This window comes from Ostrea edulis, chromosome 6 (genome assembly GCF_947568905.1).
Source record: "Ostrea edulis chromosome 6, xbOstEdul1.1, whole genome shotgun sequence".
Lineage (NCBI taxonomy): Eukaryota > Metazoa > Mollusca > Bivalvia > Ostreida > Ostreidae > Ostrea > Ostrea edulis.
Window position 1 is genome coordinate 30,643,830 of NC_079169.1, and position 13,764 is coordinate 30,657,593.

General features: G+C 34.8%; 1 protein-coding gene across 8 annotated transcripts in view; it reads left to right on the plus strand.

Annotated features, from left to right (window-relative positions):
- Positions 1-13,764, plus strand: part of LOC125683364 (thrombospondin type-1 domain-containing protein 7A-like) — a 98,891-nt gene that overhangs the window by 43,381 nt on the left and 41,746 nt on the right. For all 8 annotated transcript variants that reach the window (XM_048924443.2, XM_056142388.1, XM_048924437.2 and 5 more), the window contains one exon: positions 7,503-7,592. The gene's annotated coding sequence lies outside the window, so the exon portion shown is untranslated. The remainder of the gene's footprint in view (positions 1-7,502; positions 7,593-13,764) is intronic.

Sequence of the window (13,764 nt, forward strand, 5' to 3'; positions counted from 1 at the left end):
TTGTACACTTACATGATAGTTTGTTTTTTGTCTCGAATGTCAAGGATTTAATCATGATACATAATGGGCTTTTTTCTTCGTTAATTCGTTGCATTAAAGCATATCCTGATGGAATTTTTATACAATTTAGCACAAATGATATTATTCAAAAACTTTGTTTCACTCATTATTAGCCCTTAAGTACAGCTTTATATTCTATACGCCCTCTTCAGGAATCTTTTATTTTATTCTCTAAGGACACCAGTTGACACATCATCCAATAGAAATGTAAGAAAGGACAGATCCTGCGTAAATAAATAATTTTTCTCCTGTATATACATGTATGAAATAGCAAGAAAATTCTATATGTTGCCTTAGTGATTTTTAGTAGCCGAAGTTACACTGCATTTATATTTAAACAGATGAAATGATTTAACATACCCATCACATAACAAACTGGTACCGTAAACTGGTTATACATGTCAAGCATCAATTCATCATAGTAGACATTTTAATTTAATGAGCTTATTTGTGTGTGTCATTTCCTTGTCCTATTGAGTTTTCTGTCAATAGTCTCATTTTACTCGTTGTGATGTTCTTGTATTTGTATAAATAAAAAATTCTGGGTAGCGTAAGGTGCACAGATATTAAAGTATTAAATATGCTGAATAGGGAACTGCGAATTTGACACTCCTCTTGTAATGTGTGTATTGTAGTGAGATATTGGCATTATCTAATTTTCATATTCAGTTGTCCAGCTTGGAGGTCTTTGTGAGTTTTCACCGATTTTTGGAACCATTTGAAATAAGTTTTTTACAATATAACCAGCTTTTGTGCTTTTAATGCATGCGACAACATGCTTAACACCTACAAGAATGTCGGTGTCGCTCTCAACTGCATACTTTAAGCCAAATTTACCTTCGGAAGTATAATTTCACAAATCGGCAAACTTCTTTACTTAGTAATTTTTTGATAAGATGAATATTAGAATGTTAGCAGATACATTATTTGTGAAAAGCTATAACAATAATGAGAGTAAGATTTTATAAGAGTTTAATGTTGGTACAGGATTTCAGTAACTGTTATATATGATTAATGCATATTCAGTTATAGCATTTTAGTGAAATGCAAGTTTTTAATTAAATACCCACTTCCCTCCACACAACCCTCCTCCTCCCCCCCCCCCCCCCCCCCTCAACTTTAGGCATAAGGAAGGATTAAAATCTACTTTGACCAGGTAAATTGGCAATCTCCCTACATGTTCAATCAGGTCAAAGGCCTTTGATCTTTGTTGCACACGTGTTCATTTATAAATGCACATTTACACTTTATACTTCTTAATCTATATTCAGTCCAAGTTTCATTGAAATCCATCCAAATACACAAGACTTTTAATCACAGATTATGTGTTTTAGACAGACTATAAACATGAGCAGTCGATCTCTGGGAAAAAAAGCACAAATTCTGGATATTGGTTCTCATTGTATAAATCTATTCATTCTATTCATCCAGTGTCATATAAGTAAGATGACAAAGTCACCATTGTCAAACTGTCATTTGTATATAATAAAAAAAAAAAAAAAATCTTTTGAACAAAAGTTTGATATGTATTTTTAAAAATCCATCCAGCAATATTAAGAATTGCAATACTCGAGGTATTTATACCAGACAGACAGAACAGTATCCCTCTAAAAGCGATCCTCTTCCGTATATTTTATAATGAGCAAGTCTGAGCAGATGTAATTCGGAAGCATATGCACCGCATTGACTGTATTTTGTCAAAACATTAGATAAACAGTTCCGTTAGGAGATGGAATGAGAAGCATATGATAATATGAATGACCAAATGGAAGTGACCATGCAAGATGGGAAAAACTTTGTTTTGCCATTGTCTGTTACCTGGTTTACACTAAGTGAGCCACAGCAGGATGGCTGCATGTATGTCTGTTGCAGGGCTCGGTGCAGTATGTTTTCACTGCGAACCTTCTGGCATTACTCCATGCCTACAGTATTTTGATAGTACAATGCCAGTGTACAGAGGGAGTATAACTAGTGTATACCAGTACAATGTCATCAGAGACTAACAAGCACTGGCCAAATGTGAACTAATGAGCTTTGAATATAGTATTCTGAAAACTGCTGGGAAACACGTTTTGGTTTCGTTTTTCTTGTTGGTGTTTTTTCTTAGTCTAAGGGCTTATATTTTTTTTATTTTATACAAATCAGTTTGTACAAATATACTGTAAAAATGTTATCTGCCAAAACACTAAAATGTTGCACAGCTAAATTTGATACATTTACAGCACGCAAGCCAAGTTTTCATTGTTCTACATGGAACACCTAGCTTGAACGGCGCTTGGTAACGACAGCGTAATTTTTCCGTCTACGTAACCCTAATTAAGGGAACACCATGATGGACAGGTTCTTGGGAATTCTACGGGGAAGTGGTAGTTTTTGGAATCACCTTGGATTTGCAGGACTTTATGATGAGAGGAACACATGTTATGCAAAAAAAAGAAGCCAAAAAATTTGACATTGGTAATCGAGTCATTTTACTTATGAATTTTCCAGAGAATACTGAAAGGAATAGCTTTGCACTTGATAGCAAGGAATCTTAGTATGCATTTTATGGATTGACCTGTTCGCTATAAGGCTTGGAAAGTCATAACAAGGTGATAATAGCACTTTGTGTATATACCAAGTTACTCCAATAATCATCACTCTGTTCCATGAATTTCCTATTTCTAATCTTAAAATTGTCACTTGTGTTTAAATTTGGCATTATGTTGATTCAACGGTAGAAACATTTAGTCTTGATTGCCAGCCTATCAGTCTGCATCGACCTGCCAATCTCGAACAAATGTGTTTAATTGTAATATTTTAATTTTTCGTTGGAATTTATTTTGGTCGTGTACAGAGATTGATTTTAGTTCAGTATAGGTACTAATAGTTTGACCTTTTACTGGGACTAATTTTGGTTTCTTGGCAGGAATTTATATTGGCTGTGTAACGGGACTAATTTTGTGGGGGTTTTGGCATGAATTGACATTGTTTGTGTACAAGGACTAATTTTGTTTCATGTTTGTTGGGGGTTTTTTTGGCAGAGATTTGTGGAAGGGACTAATTTTGTATTTTTGTTGTTGTTTTTACAGGAATGAACATTAGTTGTGTGCAGGGACAAATTTTGTATTTTGGCAGGAATTAATATTGGTTGTGTACAGAGACAAATTTTGGATTTTGGCAGGGATTGATAGTGGCTGTGGATAGGGACTAATTTTGTTTTTGGCAGGGATGAATATAGCAGATTGTGGATAGGGACTAATTTTGTTTTTGGCAGGGATGAATATAGCAGATTGTGGATAGGGACTAATTTTGTAGTTTGGCATATTTTGGATATGGATATATATATATATATATATATATATATATATATAGGGACTAATTTTGAGGAGGGGGGGGGTGGCAAAAATTAATTTTCATTGTGTACAGGGAATTATTTTGTTTTTTAGCAGGAAGAAATATTGGTTGTGTACATTGTTAGCAATAATTTGATATTTTTCAATGAATTTTTTTGTGGGGGAGGGTACGACTTTGAATTTCAAGGTTTACATGTAAAAAAAAAATTCACATTAATCAATATATTTTACAAGTAATGGGAGAAAAAATAATCACAAGGTGACCCATGTGGGATAAGAGAAACCTCGATCACCCCTTGTTGAATATTTCAATCAGGGACATGACTTAACCTCACCCCTTGTTGAATATTTCAATCAGGGACATGACTTAACCTCACCCCTTGTTGAATATTTCAATCAGGGACATGACTTAACCTCACCCCTTGTTGAATACATGTATTTCAATCAGGGACATGACTTAACCTCACCCTCTGTTAAATATTTCAATCAACTTGGGAAGGGGTACACGCTTCCCAAAGAACAAGATGATCTTTTGATAAGAAGGAGGGTAAAACACTCTTATTCCCATTTCTAAAACTGGGGGTGGGGAATGTGCCATCATGCCATTTATTTTACATGAAATTTAAACATGTTACTAAGAGAGTACAAATAAGATTACTTTTTAGGAGGTTTTCATTAGGAGCTTGTCTCTGTCCAATCATGTTTGTGTGAATGATATGTTCATATTGATTGATTGAATTTAAATATTGAATATCTTTATAGTGTATGTAGCAGATTGTATTTAATGAGAATGTAATAACCAACATTTACAATATTAATAGACTGTTTACAGGTCTTATCCCATTTTTTATGCCCCAGAGATCAAAGATGGTGAAGGTGCATGGGCATATTGTTTTTGTGGCCCTCTCCGTTATTCTGTCTGAAACTTTAACCTTGCTCATAACTTACGAATGGTGAGGGATGTTGCTCTCATATTTTGTATTTGCAGTCCTTATGACAAGACCTTTCTATTGGTATGACAGTTTGTGACCTTGGAGTTTGACCCGAATTTCAAAACGTTCTCTTTCATATGTCCATTCCTTGTGACAAGATCTTTCTTTTGAAAACCAAAGCTTTTGACCTTGACATGCTTTGGAGTTTGACATACTTTTAAGGAAATTCAATTTAGGCAATATCTCCTGAACTATTTAAGGTATAGGGCTTTCATATTTTGAATATATAGATTTATTATGACAAAACCTTTCATTCTTTTATATTTGTTGTCACCAAGGGCATAGTGTTTCACAAACACATTTTGTTTTTTTTATATTAAGGATATTACAAAATTAGTCCATCGTTTTCGGTTAAATTTATCTCGTCTCAATCCCCGACCGATGATCGTAGAGGAGACATGGTGGACGATCTGTAGGCCACTGAGCGCCAAACAGGTCTGTTTTCTGCCAATCTGATCAGGATGGGACTGTCCATTTGAGTTTATGTTGTCCATCCAGTTCTTCGCCTGTCGTCTGCGATCACCTTCCAAGGTCCCTTGTAAAATTGTCTTGGGTAGGCTGTTGTGGTGAGTGATGTGTCCAAACCATACGAGCTTCCTCCTTTTCACAAGCACTAGGTGTTCTTACAGACCTGCCTGTGATGTTATTTGGGCCTGAACGAATCTGTTGGTCTTGTGGTTTCTCTAGGAAATCCCTAGCAGGCAACTGTTGCATTTGGTCTCAAACACTTCCCAGCTGTCATGGTCCAGCTCCTGCAGCAGTAGAGAAGGATGAACAAGACAATGGCTTTGTTGTGAAGGTGATGTCTTAACTCCTACAGATCTTGTCTAGTTTTGTCATGCTGGATGTTGTGATGGCGAGCCTAGTTCTGATTTCGGTGGTAGAGTGCCCGTTCTTGGTAATTAAATCAGGCTACATGTATTTCCTTGACCTAGCTGGTACAGCTTGAGGGTTGTATGTGCACCCATGTATAAACACCGACTTTTATTTTTTTTCACATGGTACAAATTTCTGCAATATCCATGATCTTAAAAAGGCTGTGGACTTAAGTATATATGCAGACTTAAAGATAATTAATTTAATTGCTGCAAACAAATTTTTCTACCTCCTTTTGAAGAGTTCAAATTTTTACAGTTTTTGACAAAATCCCGACATATTTTAAAGTTTCCTTACTGGAGAGTGTTTATTGATACCCATTTACCAGTTAACACACAGAGCAATTATTTAATCAATTTTGAAAAGAGTTATAGCAATTACAGAGTGTCTCTATATGGGGAAGCTCTGAAAACAAATACCCAGTAAACACTGATAATTTGATTAACTTGACTTATTCAGTTTGTGATGTTATTTTTGATTGTTTTGCATATTTATTCACATTTTGTACAGAAATATTTGAAAACAGAGAAGTTCAAACTGTTTTTAGCATGTGTCCTTAAAAAGGGGATTTAGTTTAAACTTTATTTCTTTACTTGATTAAAAAACAAGTTGTATAACTTTTATTAATGCCTCTTGTCAGCTCAAATATAATACCACAGTGCGAATGGCTTATTGATGTGGGGAAAAACAGAGACCCGTAGGAAACCCATATGCCTAAGTGGGCAACCACAATATCATTTCACGTACAACCTTTTCGGATCCTTAGGATCGAACTCGGGTCACAGTGGGGAGAATTCCATGTGTTACCTGGACATAGGAGTATAGTATATAGGAGAAAATGTATTGCTGGACCGAGAATCGAACCCGGGATCCCTGCATTACTAGTCGGGTGCTCTAGCCACCGAGAGCTATCCAGGCTAATATCCATGGTCTGTATAGCCCTAACTACTACAGAAGATTTGCAACAACAAAATTTAATGTGTTGATGGAATATATGGGTTATAGAGGTGATTTATTAATATCTATTTTATTTGTATGTGATCCATATCTTTGTTTCTTGTAGACGTATTACGTCATCATGTTTCAAATACCTTAAATTACAAGATGAGATATTAAATCAGAATAAATAATTACACCCGGATCGTGACATGTTTTGTTTTTGTCAAGCTGTCAATCATTCAGGACACATCATAAACACTGATAGACAGCCCTATGCAATATTCAGGCATAAAGTACTATCAACTTTGATTTTGTCAAATTGATTAACTTTAATACACAAGATTAATTTAAATCTAAAATAAGAACAATAATATTTTCTAAAGCATTAATTTTTATAGGTAAAAGCATTGTTGGGGTATATGTGTACATGACAAACGGCAGATCAGTCGTGAATTTCTTATAGCACTGCTGACTTCACATACTGTGTAGGTATGATCGGAACGATTGAAAATAATTATTTAATCTGCAGATGGTTGTTACATGTATCTCCCCTGTCTCATCAAGGGTATTATATGACATTGGAACAATTTCCAAGGTCACAGAACCAAAACTATGAATTCCAAATGGGTAAAGCACTTTTGCAGTGATACGTTTGTATGAAGTATTCAAGGCATGGAGGCAGAATAATAGCAATGAGGCTTTGTGCATTGTGAGGATTTTTTTTTCATATCTGAAATATCTACACATGGCATGAGGCACCCATTTTTATTTTGTTACATAATGCCTATTTCTTGACTTAATTCTTCGATTTCATTGTAAACTGATGGAGAGCTGACAGGTTTTTCCTCAGATAATAATCTAAGAAAGTGTCACAATGTGTGGAGTCCTGTTTGTGTATGGTCTTTGAAGGTAATGTCAGTGATTGGCAGAATTGAATAATTGATACATTCAAGAAATTGATTTATTTCAAGTCCTGGTTATTTCCACAATTAGTCTATTACTTTAAAGTTTGATTTCTGATCTATCCGAGACTCCAATTAGTAATTGATATTAGTTGCCATTGTTTTGAATGATTTTCTTCCATGTGCCACTCCATGGGATGAAGGATGTTTTAATTCCGTCAGTTGTAACCCAGTGTGGGGGAACACAATTTTAGTGTATTCAGTGGTAAAAATATACATAGGATGCTTAAATTAGCAATTTTTGTATACAGGGAAAGTGTTTTGTATAGAAATAGTGCAAAGTGAAGACTAGATTCAGAGAGACATATTTAGGTTTACATTAATTTCTATCTTTTCAGGACAAACAGTGAAGAAGAAGACCTGTTTATTGTAGGATTAAACAATATAAGGGGACGTGTGTTGGAGGGATTTAAATTCAATCTCTGGAGGTAAGTATTTGGCTTTCATTTGATTGCTGTTTTGTATCCCATTGGAGAAGGCTGTAGCAGTGAGGATTTTTGTTGTTGTGCCACTGCCTACCATAGGACTTAGGACCTCTGTTTACAAGGTCTCAACTGAAAGACCTGTGATTCCATTTGGCGTTGCTTATTTTAAAACGTATCGCATTTGACGCAACTTGCAGGCATTGTGTGTCATTGAAATTTACTCAATATTACAATAAATGAAGCAGAGCTCTGAATGAAAATGGTTATCATTATTATAACAATATAAAACTTATAATTGTTATCAGAACAAATCTACATAAAATTGTATTACATCGTAAAACTTTTAATGTTCTTATACGGGTCATCTTTTGATTACTCAAGGTTTTATCCAGATTATCAAAACTAATTTACTAATCGTCAAAGATTACAGCTTCTAGTAAATGTAGAATTAACACTGGGAATTTCTTGAACAGTATTTGATTAAGAATCGTGAACTTCTTTCAGGCCACTTAAAAATTGGTTAAGCGTCACATTGGATGTTAATTTTGTATTTCAAGCATCCAATTTATTGAATTAGGAAACACTTGAGAGTAAAGTGATGAAGTTAAAATACATGTATCTCCGTTCCTTTTGCACCTCAATTACCTACTTGAAAATTAACCTGTTGTAAGCTGTTATGTTCAAAGCAACCTTTTGCAATGCAACTGTTCAAGGTCGCTTGCGTTTCCTTTAATACATGATGAACATCTTCCTCCCTCCACACATAACAACTACCAAGTTCAAATACAAAGACGTGAAAAGGAGACTGTTCCCATGATAAACAGTCTGCAATAAACAGTCTGTAAAACTTCCTTAAAGCAAACAAAAAAGAAATTTTTAGTACTGTGAATCAAACAGGAGGAGAAAATGTTCATGATTTGGTCAATATTGGAAGATTTGTGCTCTAAGAATTGAGGGACTGTGATAAATTTTGGATTTGAAGAACATTGAACTAATTACATTTTGACATCTGTGCAGTGTTTAGATTATTGCATCTTCTGATTTTCCGACTTAAGCAGCTGTATTCCAGCAGAATAATAGAATTGAAATTGAGTAATCTATCAAACATGGAGTGATTCCTGGGAAACGCTCAGAGAGAAGTGATATGATCATTTGTCCGTAATGTAGAAATAAAAAGAAATTCATGTTTATGACTTGGTTACACAACATTATTTTACATTAGGGATTTTGGAAAATGATTTAGAATTTAATCAACACAGGGGAGTGTTAAAACAAGAATTCTGTTTGTAACACCCACTAATTCTTTGAATGCCATCGTTTCTGGCATATTTTTTGAGTGACAGTTTTATTTGTGAGTGTATAAGCCAAGAATAAAATATTAATTTTGAAATTTTATACTTCTTCTATCTGGCTTCCATTTCTACTAGTGCAGACATAACTTCAAAAGGTCTGCAATGGCACTGTATGTAATGCCATTTAGGCATGTGGTATTCATTATAGACAAACAGAAATTATACAGACATTGCAACGGAACATCTATTTTGCATAACCCAAAATTATAGCAATTCGTAGAGTTCTGTTGATGGTAAATATGTTTGTGTGCAGCAGCTTAGTGGTGCTTTGAGATGTTTCAGTGGCTCGGGATTCTTTTTGTATCAGATATGTAACAATATTATGTTGTGGCACTTCACAATCACATGCCAGTAACAGACCTTGCCAAGAATTAATTGTCTGATGGAAATTACATGTGACAGAATGTGAAAGAGTGGTCTTCTCGTGTTTCAGTGTATAGCTCACCTGTGCCGAAAGTGGAAACTTAAGTGAGCGTTTCTAATCGAAGTTTCCCAAACAGTCGTATGAGGTGTTGTGGCTGCAGAACTGTAGCTCTCTGGGAATATATTGGTAACAGATGAGAGTCTCTCCCAATATTTTCCCAGAGATCTACAGTTAAAGGTGTTGGAGCTTTTCAAACGAAGTTATATTCTGAACCAAAAAAAGAGAAAAAGAAGTGCATAGTACAATTTTATATTCATTTTAAGACATGAGAAATACATGTACTTAAAAATCGATTTATTGATAACACAAAAATGTTGAAAATGCTGGGTTAATAATCAAAGTATCACAACCACTAATTTTGATTACAGTCATGAATAGTTCAAGGTCACCCAAGTTCAATGTCTAGTGTGCCCCCACAAGTACCAATGACTGCCTGACACCTTTCCATGGATGCAGTTAAGTCTCTAAAAACAGTCTAGGGTTGTTCCACTCTAATTGAAGATCTTAAGCCAGTTGTGGCAGAGTCTTGCGGCTGCAGTTGTCTTTTGCGAATGTGCCTATCCAGTTTGTCCCATGCATGTTCAATAGGTTCAAATTTGGGTATTTTGATGGCCAAGGAATAACTTAACTTTGTGGCTTTGCAAAATCTCACGTGTTAAGACGAGCAGTATGTGGTCTGGTGTTGTCATGTTGGAATTCTGCTTTGGGCTGTTGCATTGTTGGAACCATGTGTGACTGTATGACTTCATTAATGTACTTTTGAGCTGTCAAAGTATGTGAACCAATGCTGTCCTGCCTGTATAGGATATTGTTGCCCACATAATAACACTAGCCCCTCCAAACCGGTCAGCCTCCTGGACGCAATTTTGCACAAAATGTTCATTTTGGTACCTATACAATCTGAGTCTTCCATCAGGCCTCTACAGTAAGAATTGAGATTAGGATTTTATGAAAACATGTTTTGTCTTTAAACTCAATAGAATATCTATCCAGTAAACAATAGCATTAGTAATCAGGCGATTCATTCTAGACCCAAAGAAAATATATGAAAAGATTAAGCGAAAAATTACTACAATGTTTTTCTTTTTTTGATCAGTATATATCAGACTTAGTACGCTAATAAAGTCAATAGACTCAGATTCAAACCATGGTTCCCATGGTTAGGATGTACATGAAAAAATTATCAATACTACACAATTTAAAAATTCAAACGTGTTCAAATATTGACCCCCAGGGTCAGGAAAGGGCTACAATCAGGTCGAATGAAATTTCATTATAGAAATTTTTACAGGAAAATAAATCTTTCCACTTGAAAAAGTAAAATTAATATTTCTCAAAATATTCAAGCTTTAAGATTATGTTTGTCACCCCCAAACCATGTTTCCAACCATCAGATGGATCCAAAGTTATGCATTGGTATTAGCTGCAGAACTGTAGCTCTCCGAAAAAAATTATGTTGACAGACCGCATAATTTTTTCTGGAGAGCTACAGTTCTGCAGCTACATTGGTATATAATGGGAATTAGTTGTTGTAACTATCATTTGTTGAAAATGGAAGGTTAATTACATTTGTTAGAAGGTAATCTAGCTATTTAACTTTGGGTATAGTTGTTTATAAATAGTTAATGTCAAAATTGCATGCTAGTTTATTTTTACTGAGTACGAAATATGATGTCACAAAAATGGTAGTAAATTTTCCTATTATTTGCAAAATGTGATGTAGAAAATAGGGGTTTGTCACATTTGATTATATGATGTGGGGCCTTAATGATTTACAATATATATACCCCGTTGTGTAAAAATAGAGCAAGTAATATTTTGTATATATTTATCAAAGCCTAGCTTTTTGAGAAGAAATTTTGGGGAATTTCATTTTGATGTCATGAAATACTCAATGATTAAAAGTTATCATGTATTTAACATTTATTTCATTTTTGAGCCAATTTACTAACTTCAGGGTTTTAGTATTTTTGAAGACAGAATTTGATAGGTATTTTACTTTGTTCTTCCTCATAACAAAGTGCACTAATGTCTTCTTTTTCAACCTTTCATGTTCTTGTCAAATGCACTTTTAGGGGGCTAATACAACAGAGGAAGTTCAGGAATTTAAAGCATTTCTATCTTGCACAGAGAGAAACAATGTAAGCATGGTGGATTCCAGTGGGTTTGTTGAATTGTTTTCCCTCCTGAGATTTGGACCTCCAGCAGATTTGACACATTATCAAAGATATGCAGCAACAACATATTGTTACACCAAAAAATTCCACTGGAAAAAATGCTTTGTTGAGTCTGTCTGCTGAAATTGAACTGTCTCAACCTCAGGTCTTGCAGCACATTTTACTGCATTCAGTTTGTAGTGTTACTGACGTGACAATAGTGGTGTGACCATGCAGACCTACCTAGTGGAGTTGACTCAAAAATGATTTTTTTTATTTAGAAAAAAAAAATCATATATTTCTCAAAAAAAAATTTAATGCAAACTCACTTGGATTCTTCAATTTATTAAGGACTCTTCAAGGATTTTTTATAAAGACTTACAAAACAATTGTTTTAAATATTGCATGAAACTCAGAAAATTGCAATACTTGGAGATTGCCCAAGTGATAGGCCTATGAAAATCTTAATACGATGATGATTTCCTGGTTTAAAACCCAGAAAAAGTCGAATATCTGCTTAAAATATCATCATTTTCTTTGACAGACCAAGTAAGATGCCATCACAATTAAGATTTGGTAATCAGCGATTATAAGTGGTGGTAATTAGAGATATAAACAGCATCATTCAGATTCAGTCCGGGAGTTTTATGGGTGTTCTGTTGTTTTGGGTGATTATGATGAGGAGGATGTACCTTCAAGATTTATGTGTTTAGTTAATTGTTGGGGCACAGACCTGACTGTGAAGATCATACACAGAGAGTACCGCATCTGGAGATAATCGGGATATTACTCAAAAACACCTAGTACATGTAACATCAACACTTATTAACATCAGTATAGTACCCATCACAGACAAGCTACCCAACAACACCCAGTACAGGTAACATCAACACTTATTAACATCAGTATAATGCCCATCACAGACAAGCTACCCAACAACACCCAGTACAGGTAACATCAACACTTATTAACATCAGTATAATACCCATCACAGATAAGCTACCCAACAACACCCAGTACAGGTAACATCAACACTTATTAACATCAGTATAATGCCCATCACAGACAAGCTACCCAACAACACCCAGTACAGGTAACATCAACACTTATTAACATCAGTATAATGCCCATCACAGACAAGCTACCCAACAACACCCAGTACAGGTAACATCAACACTTATTAACATCAGTATAATGCCCATCACAGACAAGCTACCCAACACCATATAGTACAGGTAACATCAACACTTATTAACATCAGTATAATGCCCATCACAGACAAGCTACCCAACACCATATAGTACAGGTAACATCAACACTTATTAACATCAGTATAATACCCATCACAGACAAGCTACCCAACACCATATAGTACAGGTAACATCAACACTTATTAACATCAGTATAATGCCCATCACAGACATGGTACATGTACTGTTACTTATATGGTCATAGATCCCTTTAAAATTTTATAACATCTAAAACAAAAGCATTTTCTTTCTTGTTTGTTTGTGTTCAAAATTGATTGCAGTGCCAAATTGCACACACACACACACACACACACACACACACACACAAATAAAACAATTACTTGTAAACTTAACTGAGTTACTTTTGGTCAAGATCAAAGACGGTGAATTTTTTTTTTTTTAAATATCCATATAAACACTAGTGTCCTATAATAAAGAGAATAGAATTTTGCTTGCAAAGAGAGTAGGTAATGAACCTGGCCCAAGGTCATTCAGTGAAGGTCAAAGTCATTGGAAGAGAGGCTGGTGTTTGAAATTAAGATTAATTAGGTACTAACAAACTTGCAAAGATCATACTTCACTCAAAGAGAATTCTGAAGGTCTTTTGTTGCGGAACTGACTTGAGGTCCTCCTGACAAAACCAAAGATTACTAGAGAGAGAAAATTTTGACTGGACTTAGCCTTCTAAAAGAGGAACATTCATATAGGTATAGATAAAACAAAAATTGTATCTAGTTGTGATTTTGACCCATAATTATTTTGCAATGTCAAAACTACAAAAGCTCATTCATTTTGATATTGATTGTGAATATTTTCTTGGTCTGTAGCCAGTTTGGTTAGAAAATTCTTTATCCATTGTTTTGAATGTCCTTCATTTAGATGTGAAGAAAGGGGTTAGATTAGTCCCATACCACCACAAAGCAGCAGTGTTTTCTCCTGACCTTGATTAAGTTTCCACTTTCAAAGAGAGATTGTGTTGTTATAGCTTCAGGT